The 15,051-nt window shown below is 42.0% G+C and overlaps 1 protein-coding gene across 1 annotated transcript in view; it reads right to left on the minus strand.

Annotated features, from left to right (window-relative positions):
* LOC124789421 (UDP-glucosyltransferase 2-like) overlaps positions 1-14,524 on the minus strand; it is a 64,411-nt gene extending 49,887 nt beyond the window's left edge. The window contains exon 1 of the mRNA XM_047256766.1: positions 14,427-14,524. The gene's annotated coding sequence lies outside the window, so the exon portion shown is untranslated. The remainder of the gene's footprint in view (positions 1-14,426) is intronic.
* Between the last annotated feature and the right edge of the window lie 527 nt (positions 14,525-15,051).

The raw sequence follows: 15,051 nt of genomic DNA on the forward strand, positions 1-15,051 counted from the left end.
AATGCGTTTCATTACGGACCACTGATGATGCTTTACTTCAATAAAACGAAACGCATGTGCTGAAAAAATGCACATTTTCTTGTTGTTGCAAAGACGAAATTAAAATACTTTTAATAATTTCTCAAATAATCTCAATAAGGTGTAAGACCGCTTGAAAGAAGCGTAAACGAAGGGCGGATGAGTTGCCCACCAATAAATTGTTGCTTGTACTACGTTCATTATTGTTGGCTATTACCCGGCCCATAGCTATGTTACATCCATTATTTAACAGTTGTTAAGAGTTACTACACTCAACAAAGGCTCAAACAGCCAGCGACTGCCACAATTTTCTTCCTACCGTCGTCTATACTTTCTCTCGCTGATATAAACTATTTTAAAAGTGGGAAAATGTACGGATGGCCAAGAATTCGGCTCGCAGACCTTTCCCTGGCACGTGTGCCGTAGCGCTCAGCCGTTCTGGCACTTTTCCCGCACTGCCAAGTCACATTATCTGAGCGTGAAGAGGGGTAAATTGCGAACAGGCGAACGCGCCGACTTTAAATGGTGGTGCAATCTCCCTTCGTTTGACAACGTTTCATGTTTCACATTTCTCAACAACATATATTGAAAAGAACAAGTTTTCACTACTACTCAATTATTTTTGGCGCACTGAAGATGGAATCCCAGTTTGATTTTACGAAGAGTACTCTACGGCATTGGATCCTTATGTCGCTTGCATTTATAGTGAAACTCTCGCCGAGCACAAAGTCCCAAGGAAATGAAAAAAGGCGCAGGTGACTCCAGTAAACAAGAAGGGTAGAAGAACGCACCTGCAAACTTCCGTTTGGTGCAGAAAGTTCGAACATACGCTCAGTTCGAACACACTAAACTTTCTTGAGACTGAGAAGCTTATGTGCACGAAGCATCGCTCTTGTGAAACTCAGCTTGTCCTCTTCTCACATGATATACTGCTAACTTGGCTCAAATGGCTCTGAGCACTATGGGACTTAACAGCTGAGATCATCAGTCCCGTAGAACTTTAACTACTTAAACGTAACTGACCTAAGGACATTACACACACATCCATGCCTGAGGCAGGATTCGAACCTGCGACCGTAGCGATCGCGCGGTTTCAGACTGAAGCGCCTAGAACCGCTCGGCCACTCCGGCCGGCTATACTGCTAACTATGAATTAAGGGAAACAGGCAGATTCGACATTTCTAGGTTTCCAGAAAGCATTTGACACAGTGCTGCATTGCTGGCTGTTAACGTAGGTACAAGCATATGGAATAAGTTCACAGATATGTCAGGGGTACGAAGACTTCTTAAATAATAGAACAAAGTATGTTATCCTTGACGGCGAGTGTTCATCAAAGACAGGGATATCGTCAGGAGTGCCCCAGGGAAGTGAGATAGCAACGCTGTTGTTTTCTACATACATCAATGATTTGGCGGACGAGATGGGCAGCAATCTGCAGTTGTTCGCTGATGGTACTGTGGTGTACAGTAAAGTGTCAAAGTTGGTGACTGTAGGAAGATAAGACGACTTAGACAAAATTTTCTGTTGGTGTGATGAATGGCAGCTAACACTAAATGTGGATGAACGTAAGTTAATGCGGATGAGTAGGAAGATCAAACTTATGATGTTCGGGTACAGTATTTCTAATTTCTAGTGCGCTGCTTAACGCAGTCATGTCGTTTAAATATCTGGGCGTAACATTCCAAAGCGATATGAGGTGGAATTTGTATGTGAAAGCTGTGGTAGAGAAGGGGAATTTTAGGAAAGTGGTTCACCAGTAAAGGAGGCCGCATATAGGATGGCGGTGCGACCTATTCTTGAGAGCTACTCGAGTGCTTGAAATCCGTAACTGGTCAGATTGATGGAAGATATCGAAGCAATTCAGAGGCGGGCTGCTAGATTTGTTACCGGTAGGTTCGAACAACACGGAACTGTTACGGAGATACTGCGGGAACTCAAATGGGAATCCCTGGAGGGATTGAAAAAAATTTAGGGAACCAGCATTTGAGGATGACTGCCGAACGATTCTACTGCCGTCATCACAAATCGCGCGTAAGGACTACGAAGGTAAGGCACGACAAATTAGGGCTCACGCGGCGTATAAATAGTCGTTTTTCCCTCGCTCTATTTGTGAGTGGGACAAGATAGGAAATGGCTGGGAGTGGTAGGTACATGGTACCCTCTGCCATGCAGTGTACCGTGACTTACGGAGTATATATGTAGTTGAAGATATATAATTTTTATCTTGTACAAACTGTCGGCATGCGGACAGGCGCGGACAATTTCACAGATTTCCGCACTCAGCTGCCACATAATCATCTCTCATTTAGTTTCATAATCGAAAAAAACGTCTCCCCCCCCCCCCCCCACACACACACACAAGCGCGCGTATGTTGGTCGAAATACACAATAGCAACACTTTTGTAACCTCATTACGGAGACGTGCAAATTCTGCCCGAGGAAAGCAATGTAGACGTCCTGTTCAGTTTTTATGTTAACGGGATTTGTCTTCAAAGATGGACTTACCTCGCACATCAATTAGTTACTTCAGCACGTGCCCAGGGGCGCTTTCAACTGAAACGCCAAACTGTCTCGCAAACAACTGAAAGGCAAATGTTACATTGGCAGTGTCCTCAAAACGTTACGATACTATTGTTGTAATACTTAAGAGGCTACAGTGAATCCTTGAAACCTCGCATTTTCTTTAACGTTGGTGAGCTTAGAGATTTGAACAACGCGATTTTCCTTTTAAGTGCATCCCGATCAAATCAGAAAAAAGTTGTTCCTCGCCTTACAATTTCTTACTGTTCCTATTCTTTGCGTTTCTTCCTCTTGCGTATGTTCTGTTTTGCTTTGTTTTACTGTGTTTACCTTGTACCCATTTTCTATGGTGAACTGTGTGATTATGTTTAGTTCTTGTGTGTAGCTATGTATGTCCACTGGAATTCTGTTCAGCTGTCAAGGAAGTATCTGAGTCTGGCCTATTTGTGGGCTGTTGAGTGGTCTGACATGTTGTGAATTATTGTGGAGGTTTTTTTAAAAATACGGCTTTTTATTTTTTATGTGATGTCGAGGAAATGTTTTGTTTTCTCTGCTTCGCTTTCAAGGATGAAGTGGACAGTACTGATATCTTTATGTAACTGTACCACAGCGCCATGTGTTTCATCTATCATGCTAATTATGTCACTAACGTAGTGGCACGTGTACAGTACTTTGTACTATTTAGGTTTTATTATTTCATCAAGAATTTTGTTTTCAAGGTGGTTGAGGAAGATGCTGGCCATCGAGCCACGCAGGACTAATCTCTTCGCGAGTCCTTTCTGTAGGATGCAGAATTCATCTTTAAATTTCAAATAATTTAGCTCTGCAATTACTTCGAATATAGTTGAGACACTTTGAGCCTGTGTTTCTGGGATAATGTTTCTCTCAGTTGCCTTTCAATTATTGCGATTGTTCCTTCGTTTGATAGGTGAATGTACATTGATGTGATGTCAAATGACAGTAGTATTGCTGTGTTGCGTATATTCATAGACTTTATTTTTCGGTTAGGTCACTGGTGTTTGCCAGGCTTCTGTCTGTGGACGTATAGTGTTTTTGTAGAAAATTGTGCATGTGTTTCGCTATTATCACAGGATGGTGCAGTTCTGAAATTTATCATTGATCTGATCAGAACATCAGGCTTTGGAGAGGGTTGATTTGTTGCTGCGGCGCATCGAATGTCACAGCCCAGTGAAGCGAAAATCCAGCAGTGCTGATTATCAGTTCTGTTTTCAGCTTGGTGTGTCATACTGTATACATCTAACTATGATACGAGCGTGAAAGTTTCAACGAAACAATAAACGCACCATCCTCCACAGTGTTACTGCTACGTTATTAATGTGGATGCCATATGTAACAGCTGACAGCAGCTCAATATTGTCGTGAAAGATAATAGCATGCCGGAGATTAATTTTGAAGAAATTAATAACAGACTATTGGTGTGGAGGAACTTCAGACTACATGTTAACTTTAAGAGTACAATCATGACAGTGTTGAAAAACAAATTTATCTATAGGACATGGGGAACCAAAGTATGCCTAGGATTAAAAATTGTAAAACTTTATTAAAATTTATTGGTAAGGTAAAGAGGAATGTTATTAGTTATCTATATTGGGATAGACTGATACACGTACCTTGAAAGCCTGCAACGCTTCATAAAATGTTCGAAATATCGATATGAGGTTTTGGATGAGTGGTAATGGGGAAAGGAACAAAAAGTGAAAATTTCATTCTGTAAACAAATATTTTTGTTGATTGCTTTCATATGTTATTCTCAACAGAATTTGACATTATTTTGCTGTATTATTATTAGTCACATTATCTTTTTGAGTTACTTGCGTAACTAATTTGTTTTTAACAGCGCTTGACAACTATTGAAGTAAAACTTGTCTACATTCACAGATAAACGTTTAACAAATGAATGTGGTAAATGTGCGGGTGAACTTCTCCTGTGAAGAGCAGTTACAAATCTGGCAGACTATATTTACATAGCGCTGGATGTGAATTCTTTTCCTGTTGCAGACATAATTGGCTACTTTCTCGACACGGTTAACGGGCATTAACCCAACGATCCCATCCAATCAGCCGAGAACACACTCATCACATAAGTATTTTTTGAATTACATTCGATGGCTCTTGAAGGGAAATATGATATAATGACTCTTAACATACGTTGCTTTAACATTTCATAAAATCAATGGGAAAGGCGATAAAAGTGAAGCCGAAGTCCGCCAACACGAGGTAAACTCGCAACTACTTGAACCAGAGGTCGTGACATACATACGGGGTGTTCAAAAAGTCTCTCCGCAGTGCCGTATGATTATTCGCCTGCCTGGGTTTTTCCAACGAAACAATAAACGCACAACGATAAGCAGTGATTTTCTGTACCCATTCATCGGAGAACTTGGGTTAAGTGAAATACTGAATGGTTATTTTCGTCAAGATGGTGTAACCGCGCATACAGCTCGCGTTTCAATGTCACTGCTTGCTGATGTTTTTGGTGATCGCATAATTTCAAAGGGACTTCGGCCTCCACGATCGCCTGACCTAACACCACCTGACTTTTTCTTCTGGGGTGCTGCAAAAGCAACTGTCTATAAAAACGTCCAAAATCCATCGATGAATTGAAAACTGCAATATCCACTTTCACTGCTTCTGTTACAGAAGAAATTTTGCAGCTTGTGTTTGGAAACATGATTAGACGTATTGAATTGTGTATTCAACAACAGTAGGGACACTTTCAACATTTAATGTGAAAATCTGTAAGTAAAAATGAATATTCAATAAATTAGTAACTTGTATTGCACTGAGTTTCATTTCGGTATGTTGAATGGGGCATACGGCACGCGCGGCTAACAATCATACGGCACTGCGGAAAGACTTTTTAACACCCTGTACTAGGATTGATACTGAAAGTCGTCAATCAGTTCACTTCTCATATAATATTGCGGTTTTGCTTTAACATGTTCGCGGGGTATATTCTCTGTGTCTGCGTTTGTTCCTATTTCTCATGTAAGGTGGAAGATCACGCTGGGTACCTAATTTGAGTGTGTTTAATACTCATTTTATTGATATTACTAGTCAGCACAACATGTACCCCATCTGTCCTAAACATGGATGGTCGATCGTTTTGAATGAATGTGGGTGTAATTACAAACGCCTGCAACTGGGTTAATTCAGGTGGAATTCTTAGTTTAATTTTGCTGTAGCATACTGGAAAGACAGTTGAACGTAATATTTGAAGTCCTCTCCTGTGACAAAAGTCTGTCGCAACATTCAGTTTTTCTCTGATAGCAGGAAACGCATGGAACCTCGGGCCAAATCGTCTTGCTGATTGGTCAGTGCATCCCTACCAAGTTTTTTCGTCCTCTGTACGCGCAAGAGAGGAAGTTAGGATTTTGACCGGGCGCTACCGGGGCACGGACGACTTGGATCGCAGTTCCATTTAACGTAGATTCAGATGGTAGCGAACTTGGTCCTTAATTGGCCTTAATTCACTTTATGTATCGTGTGCCCAGTTAACTTTCAAGATTATTTTTGCTGTGAGTGACGAACCGCCTTTGAAGATTGACCAGTTGTTAATGCAAAGTGGCGAAATTTACTCTCGATTACTCGGGGAGTTTGAATCTTTGTGTGTGGGCAATTTCGCGTCCATGATACGGCCCTTAATTCACCCAATACTTTGGGACAAATTGTACGTCATCACCGTTTGGTTGTGTGGAAGCATACCATATTACTGTTTATATGTCATCCATGTAAGTGCAGTTCCAGGAGTAAGCTCCATCTGTTAAATAAATGAGCATTATACAGCTACTTAGATCGTTGAACTTCACCACAATGTACAGACGGCCACCCCCCCCCCCCCCCATCTCCCCCCACCCACTACTGCTGCAGTCTTAAGCCTCAATAATCTGTTCCAGAAAACTATTTGGAACGTTTAATAAAGGGCAAACTTTCATTGGTCGCTGCATGTTCACTAATTCGATAGCAATTTCAAACTGACGATAGAAACTAGCGTAATATTAAATGAAAATTCATGGACCTTCAAACGATTTGGCATTCAGCGGCTCAGTTATGATTAAGCACTGTTATTCTACATCTACATCTACATTTATACTCCGCAAGCCATCCAACGGTGTGTGGCGGAGGACACTTTACGTGCCACTGTCATTACCTCCCTTTCCTGTTCCAGTCGCGTATGGTTCGCGGGAAGAACGACTGTCTGAAAGCCTCCGTGCGCGCTCTAATCTCTCTAATTTTACATTCGTGATCTCCTCGGGAGGTATAAGTAGGGGGAAGCAATATATTCGATACCTCATCCAGAAACGCACCCTCTCGAAACCTGGCGAGCAAGCTACACCGCGGTGCAGAGCGCCTCTTTTGCAGAGTCTTCCACTTGAGTTTGTTAAACATCTCCGTAACGCTATCACGTTACCAAATAACCCTGTGACGAAACGCGCCGCTCTTCTTTGGATCATTTCTATCTCCTCCGTCAACCCGATCTGATACTGATCCCACACTGATGAGCAATACTCAAGTATAGGTCGAACGAGTGTTTTGTAAGCCACCTCCTTTGTTGATGGACTACATTTTCCAAGGACTCTCCCAATGAATCTCAACCTGGACCTGCCTTACCAACAATTAATTTTATATGATCATTCCACTTCAAATCGTTCCGCACGCATACTCCCAGATATTTTACAGAAGTAACTGCTACCAGTGTTTGTTCTGCTATCATATAATCATACAATAAAGGATCCTTCTTTCTATGTATTCGCAATACATTACATTTGTCTATGTTAAGGGTCAGTTGCCACTCCCTGCACCAAGTGCCTATCCACTGCAGATCTTCCTGCATTTCGCTACAATTTTCTAATGCTGCAACTTCTCTGTATACTACAGCATCATCCGCGAAAAGCCGCATGGAACTTCCGACACTATCTACTAGGTAATTTATATATATAGTGAAAAGCAATGGTCCCATAACACTCCCCTGTGGCACGCCAGAGGTTACTTTAACGTCTGTAGACGTCTCTCCATTGATAACAACGTGCTGTGTTCTGTTTGCTAAAAACTCTTCAATCCAGCCGCACAGCTGGTCTGATATTCCGTAGGCTCTTACTTTGTTTAAATAAAGCGAGTTGGGTCCCACACGATCGCTGTTTCCGGAATCCATGTTGATTCCTACATAGTAGATTCTGTGTTTCCAAAAACGACATGATACTCGAGCAAAAAACATGTTCTAAAATTCTACAACAGATCGACGTCAGAGATATAGGTCTATAGTTTTGCGCATCTGCTCGACGACCCTTCTTGAAGACTGGGACTACCTGTGCTCTTTTCCAATCATTTGGAACCTTCCTCTAGAGACTTGCGGTACACGGCTGTTAGAAGGGGGGCAAGTTCTTTCGCGTACTCTGTGTGGAATCGAATTGGTATCCTGTCAGGTCCAGTGGACTTTCCTCTGTTGAGTGATTCCAGTTGCTTTTCTATTCCTTGGACAGTTGTTTCGATGTCAGCCTTTTTTTCGTTTGTGCGAGGATTTAGAGAAGGAACTGCAGTGCGGTCTTCCTCTGTGAAACAGCTTTGGAAAAAGGTGTTTAGTATTTCAGCTTTACGCGTGTCATCCTCTGTTTCAATGCCATCATCATCCCGGAGTGTCTGGATACGTTGTTTCGAGCCACTTACTGATTTAACGTAAGACCAGAACTTCCTAGGATTTTCTGTCAAGTCGGTACATAGAATTTTACTTTCGAATTCACTGAACGCTTCACGCATAGCCCTCCTTACGCTAACTTTGACATCGTTTAGCTTCTGTTTGTCTGAGAGGTTTTGGCTGCGTTTAAACTTCGAGTGAAGCACTCTTTGCTTTCGCAGTAGTTTCCCAACTTTGTTGTTGTACCACGGTGGGTTTTTCCCGTCCCTCACAGTTTTACTTGGCACGTACCTGTCTAAAACGCATTTTACGATTGCCCTGAACTTTTTCCATAAACACTCAACATTGTCAGTGTCGGAACAGAAATTTTCGTTTTGATCTGTTAGGTAGTCTGAAATCTGCCTTCTATTACTCTTGCTAAACAGATAAACCTTCCTCCCTTTTTTTATATTTCTATTAACTTCCATATTCAGGGATGCTGCAACGGCCTTATGATCACTGATTCCCTGTTCTGCACTTACAGAGTCGAAAAGTTCAGGTCTGTTTGTTATCAGTAGGTCCAAGATGTTATCTCCAAGAGTCGGTTCTCTGTTTAATTGCTCGAGGTAATTTTCGGATATTGCACTCAGTATAATGTCACTCGATGCTCTGTCCTTACCACCCGTCCTAAACATCTGAGTGTCCCAGTCTATATCTGGTAAATTGAAATCTCCACCTAAGACTATAACATGCTGAGAAAATTTATGTGAAATATATTCCAAATTTTCTCTCAGTTGTTCTGCCACTAATGCTGCTGAGTCGGGGGGTCGGTAAAAGGAGCCAATTATTAACCTAGCTCGGTTGTTGAGTGTAACTTCCACCCATAATAATTCACAGGAACTATCCACTTCTATTTCACTACAGGATAAACTACTACTAACAGCGACGAACACTCCACCACCGGTTGCATGCAATCTATCCTTTCTAAACACCGTCTGTACCTTTGTAAAAATTTCGGCAGAAGTTATCTCTGGCTTCAGCCAGCTTTCTGTACCTATAACGATTTCAGCTTCGGTGCTTTCTATCAGTGCTTGAAGTTCCGGTACTTTACCAACGCAGCTTCGACAGTTTACAATTACAATACCGATTGCTGCTTGGTCCCCGCATGTCTTGACTTTGCCGCGCACCCGTTGAGGCTGTTGCCCTTTCTGTACTTGCCCAAGGCCATCTAACCTAAAAAACCGCCCAGCTCACGCCACACAGCCCCTGCTACCCGTGTAGCCGCTTGTTGCGTGTAGTGGACTCCTGACCTATCCAGCGGAACCCGAAACCCCACCACCCTATGGCGCAAGTCGAGGAATCTGGAGCCCACACGGTCGCAGAACCGTCTCGCCTCTGATTCAGACCCTCCACTCGGCTCTGTACCAAAGGTCCGCAGTCAGTCCTGTCGACGATGCTGCAGATGGTGAGCTCTGCTTTCATCCCTCTAGCGAGACTGGCAGTCTTCACCAAATCAGATAGCCGCCGGAAGCCAGAGAGGATTTCCTCCGATCCATAGCGACACACATCATTGGTGCCGACATGAGCGACCACCTGCAGATGGGTGCACCCTGTACCCTTCATGGCATCCGGAAGTACCCTTTCCACATCTGGAATGACTACCCCCGGTATGCACACGGAGTGCACATTGGTTTTCTTCCCCACTCTTACAGCCATATCCCTAAGGGGCCCCATTACGCGCCTGACGTTGGAGCTCCCAACTACCAGTAAGCCCACCCTCTGCGACCGCCCAGATCTTGCAGACTGAGGGGCAACCTCTGGAACAGGGCAAGCAGCCATGTCAGGCCGAAGATCGGTATCAGCCTGAGACAGAGCCTGAAACCGGTTCGTCAGACAAACTGGAGAGGCCTTCCGTTCAGCCCTCCGCAATGTCTTTCGCCCCCTGCCACACCTTGAGACGACCTCCCACTCTACCACAGGTGAGGGATCAGCCTCAATGCGGGCAGTATCCCGGGCAACCATTGTGCAACAGTTAGCTCTTACATACGAAATATCCTTGGTACAAGGTGAAAGAGCAGGACAAACACACTAACGCCACCTTTAAAAACTCACCTTGGATTTCTGTTTCAGCTCGAGGTGGCTTTACAATATGCTGGCCAACTTTGGCCTTTCATTTTTTCACAATTCCCAGCCATTTATGTACACATACAAAACACTTAATCGCAACAAGTGTCAGTCATTATAATTCTGCTCAGTCCAAGGACTTCCGAATGTGATAGAAAGAGGATGAAATTCACTTAGTATTTTGGTAGGTACAAAGGTGACAAGTAACAGTAGTACAGCAAAAGCATTCCTCACTTTTTAGCACTATCACGTGCCAAAAGTCTATTTCTTAGGTGCATGCATCCAGAGAGAAGACAGACGATCGTATAAAAGTTGTTGCAGGAAAGGCAGCTGACAGATTGCAAAAATCATACGCAAAAGTAATTCACAAGCAAAATAAGAAATAAGTAGCTCAAAAAACACTCGTTTCCGAGGTTCTTTAGTGTTGATAGTCTGGGACACTTAGTTACCAGGGAGAACTAATAAGGAAGATAGTAAACATCCAAAGACGGGAGACACCTTTCACAGGCGTTTGTTCAGTAAACTCGAGAGAATAGCGGGGATGTTCCTCCGATCCATAGCGACACACATCATTGGTGCCGACATGAGCGACCACCTGCAGATGGGTGCACCCAACTGCAGTGTCAGATGCTGCAAGAAAGGCTTTGCCAGACACAGAGAGGTTTACAATTAAAACTGCAAGGTCGTACGTAGGGAAGAAGAGTTTACAGACTTATGACTTCTTTTTATTAAAACCGATCCCAAAGTAGAAAACAAAACCGCACATGGTTACGCGTACAATTTTTGTTTAAAATTTTAAGTAAGGAGAAAAAACATTTATGGGGGAAACAATTTGTCTACTGGTTTATATGCCTTGCTATCGTAGTTAACACTGACTGCAAAAAAGAGAGCGAAACGTCATATTTTGCAGCACAGCATTTTCTTTGTTGCAAACAGTACTAACACAAAACCGGAACATTGTTGTTTACAGAAAATACATATCCCTAGTCCGTGGAAATTTTTACTAGGGTATTGTGTAAAAAGCTGAACTAAAAGAGTCAAGAGCTTCTCGAAATGTCTGCTAACAGTTTACCCTTTACAGATTACTGTAGCTATTAATACTCTTACCACACACATTAAAAATACGTGGCCTTTGTCTGTCCAAGAACTTTTGGAAATTTTTTGCTAACAGTGCGTCCCCTTTGTATATTATGTGTATATATTTCGAGTGTGTATATAGTAAGAAGAAATTTCGTATATATCTTCCTGAACGTTCAGGGAGTATCGGATAAAAATTTGAAGTAAATACGTCAAGAACTTCCCGAGACACCTGGAAACAACCTTTCCCCTTTAGTTATTGTATTTATAATTTATACATATTTAAAAAGTATGTAGCCTATGTCCTTCGAAACGTGTATTAGAGTATCGTATAAAAATTTGATGTAAATCAGTCAAGAACAAAAAAAAACAAAAAACAAAAATGGCTCTGAGCGCTATGGGACTTAACATCTGAGGTCATCAGTCCCCTAGAACTTAGAACTACTTAAACCTAACTAACCTAAGGACATCATACACATCCATGCCAGAGGCAGGATTCGAACCTGCGACCGTAGCGGTCGCGCGGTTTCAGACTGAAGCGCCTAGAACCGCTCGACCACATTGGCCGGCGGTCAAGAACATTTCGAGAGTTTTGACAACATTTTCACCTCATAAATATAAAATTTACAGCCTATGTAGATTCGAATGTTTATGAGAGCATCATGTAAATATATAAAGTAAGTCGGTCAAGAACTTTTCGAGTTATTCTGTTGTTCCTTTTCTATGTAAGCGATTGAGAAGACAATCTGGGCAGCCGTCTTATGTTGTTTGCTGATGATGCTGTGGTTTATCGTCTAGTAAAATCAGAAGATCAAAGCAAATTGCTAAACGATTTAGAAAAGTTATCTGAATGGTGCGAAAAATGGCAGTTGACCATGAATAATGAAAAGTGTGAGGTCATCCACAACAGTGCTAAAAGGAATCCTTTAAACTTCGGTTACACGAAAAATCAGTATAATCCAAAGGCCGTAAATTGAACTAAACACCTAAGAATTTTAATTACGAACAATTTAAATTGGAAGGAACACGTAGAAAATGTTGAGGAGAAGGCAAACCAAAGACTTGTTTTACTGGCAGGACACTTCTGAAAGTGTAACACATCTACTAAGGAGACTGCCTACACTACGCTTGTGCGTCCTCTTTTGGAGTACTGATGGGCGTTCCGAGATCCTTACCACATAGGATTAACAGAGTAAATCGGGAAAGTTCAACAAAGAGCAGCACGTTTTGCATTATCGCGAAATATGGGAGACAGTGTCACGGACATGGTATACGATGAACACAACTAAAACAAAGGCGTATCTCGTTGGGGCGGAATCTTCTCACGAAATTCCGATCACTAACTTTCTCCCCCGAATGTGAAAATATTTTGACGCCGACCTACGTAGGGAGAAAAGATCATCATAATAAAATACGGGAAAACAGAGCTCGCACGCATAGAGTAAATATCTCTGGAGTGAGCATTCACATGCGCAGAACAATTTTGTGTTGTCAACATACATCGCCGGCCTGGTCACGTGTTCTCGGGACGTCGTGTGTGTGTCCGTATAGCGCTCTGTATATTTCGAATGTCACTACATCCCTAGTACAGACGGATTCTTTTCGTACGTGCCGTGGATTATTTATATATGTTGCGCAGACATTTTAACAGTATCCATTTGATACCGGGAATAAACCAGCTACGTAACTTTTAAGGGCAAGTGATATTACATTCTGCTTCCTTGCGGAAGGTGTCACAGTTCAGATACACTCGATTTTTTGTAGTTTTCGGTATGATACGGCACTTTATAGTATTGCGGAGCCTGACGTACATTTTTGCGGTGATGGTCTTGCAAAACGACTTGACAGTACGCTAGTATTTTTGCAAGTCTCCGAAAAACACCGAATTTGCCACACATTAGCGATTATATCCCTGCTAATTCGGCTTTCTTTCTGCTATTTCTTTATTTTCTCGTTTTTGCGAATTAAAGCACAATTTTTCTTACTGGTGACACTTTGAAGTAATTGTTTAACGCATTTTACGTACTTGCTCCCAGTTTATTAAATAAATAGTAGACTGAGTAATCTATACACATAATCGCCAAGTCACTGAAAAATGTATGAAGGATAGTATTTGCGGAAACAACTAACCATTCCCTTTCCTGTTCCACTAGCAAATTTACGAGAGGAAGTGATTGTTTGTAATCTTTCGTACGAGCCGTAATATCGATTATATAGTCATAAAATCGTAGGAAAATAGGTCTACAGAATCAAGCCTTAATTATAATGTGTCTCGAAATTTTTAAATATATACAGTGTCTCTTACTAATATGATAACTACAATTAGAGCTACATTGTATGTACCCATGAAAATTTACTATCCCTCCTTTCACATATTTTTCTTTGCATCCGTAGCAACAACAGTAATTTACCATCGCTATTACACTATCAACAAACGGTGAAATACAACAAAAGCTCTTGATATTATAAACTTCAAACGCTGCAGAAAGCACACACGCACAGTGAAGTCCCGAAAACACGTGACAATCCTGGTTCAATGTTGACAACATGCGCAGAACACAATGCTCACTCCAGAGATATTTACTCTATGCTCGCACGGAAAGATATAGCGCGTTTTCTGCACGCTGTTCGAGGATGGAGTAATAGAGAATTATTCTGAAGGTGGTTCAATGAACCATCTACGAGACACGTGTGATCTGCAGAATATTCATAAAGAAAAAGATTTGGAATAAAAATTTAAAGAGCGTCTTATCTTTATATAGTAGTATGAATATAGATTAAAACAAGACAGTTCGGTACAAATACGCAAAAAATGCAAAACAGCTGTGAATGTATAAATGGAACAGGTTGGTGGTACTGTTTTTACAAGGTGACTAATAAGTCGAAACTTAGAAGAGAGGCGGTGCCAAGCAGAGTTTGATCGAAATGAATTCACGTACTAGTAGTGTGGTAAATGTTGAGTATCTTCAAGGGCTTCTAACCATTTAAGCCTTAGCTCTTTGCTTGTTATTTGTTCCTATAAAGCAATACGCGTTATGTAAGGCGTTCACTGACCTCAGTAACTAAGGAAGCTTTTCCGTGGGCGTTGGCTACGTACGAGGTGTGAGCACGTGTAGGTCGGGTACAGTTGCTCAATCCTCGCACTGCTAGTGTCCCGGCCACTGACTGCCGGCTGCTGAGTCTTCGCCAACGTTTTGTAACAGGTGCGACCTTGACGTGCGCAGCGTTGCATCATTGCTGCTAACTTGCACCAACACGACGCGGCAGAGATACTAGACCGTTAAGATAAAGCTCACGTCGCGGTGCACGTGGTATTGTCGATGATTGGATGCTACGATAAGTGTGTCTCGAAACGTGGTGATTAAATAATACACGCAGTTGTGTAACAAATCGCATTCTCGAGTGAATACGAACGTACTGAACAGACAAAATACAACTCTCATAAATGCCATCCTATGGAAATTTGACGAAATTTTGCAGCTTCTAAGCTATCTGCGTAGCAGAAGTAAATAACGCAAGCTGAAGTTCTAGTGTTAGAAAGTCATTTCGACACATTATTGTTTATACACTCAAGTTCAGAAAGAAACTGAACGACTCATTCATATTCACAGGATATGTTCGGCAGAATTTTTTTATTTTATTTACGCGTCAAGTTCCGTAGGACCAAATTGAAGCGCAA

This window comes from Schistocerca piceifrons, chromosome 3, assembly GCF_021461385.2.
Source record: "Schistocerca piceifrons isolate TAMUIC-IGC-003096 chromosome 3, iqSchPice1.1, whole genome shotgun sequence".
Taxonomy (NCBI): domain Eukaryota; kingdom Metazoa; phylum Arthropoda; class Insecta; order Orthoptera; family Acrididae; genus Schistocerca; species Schistocerca piceifrons.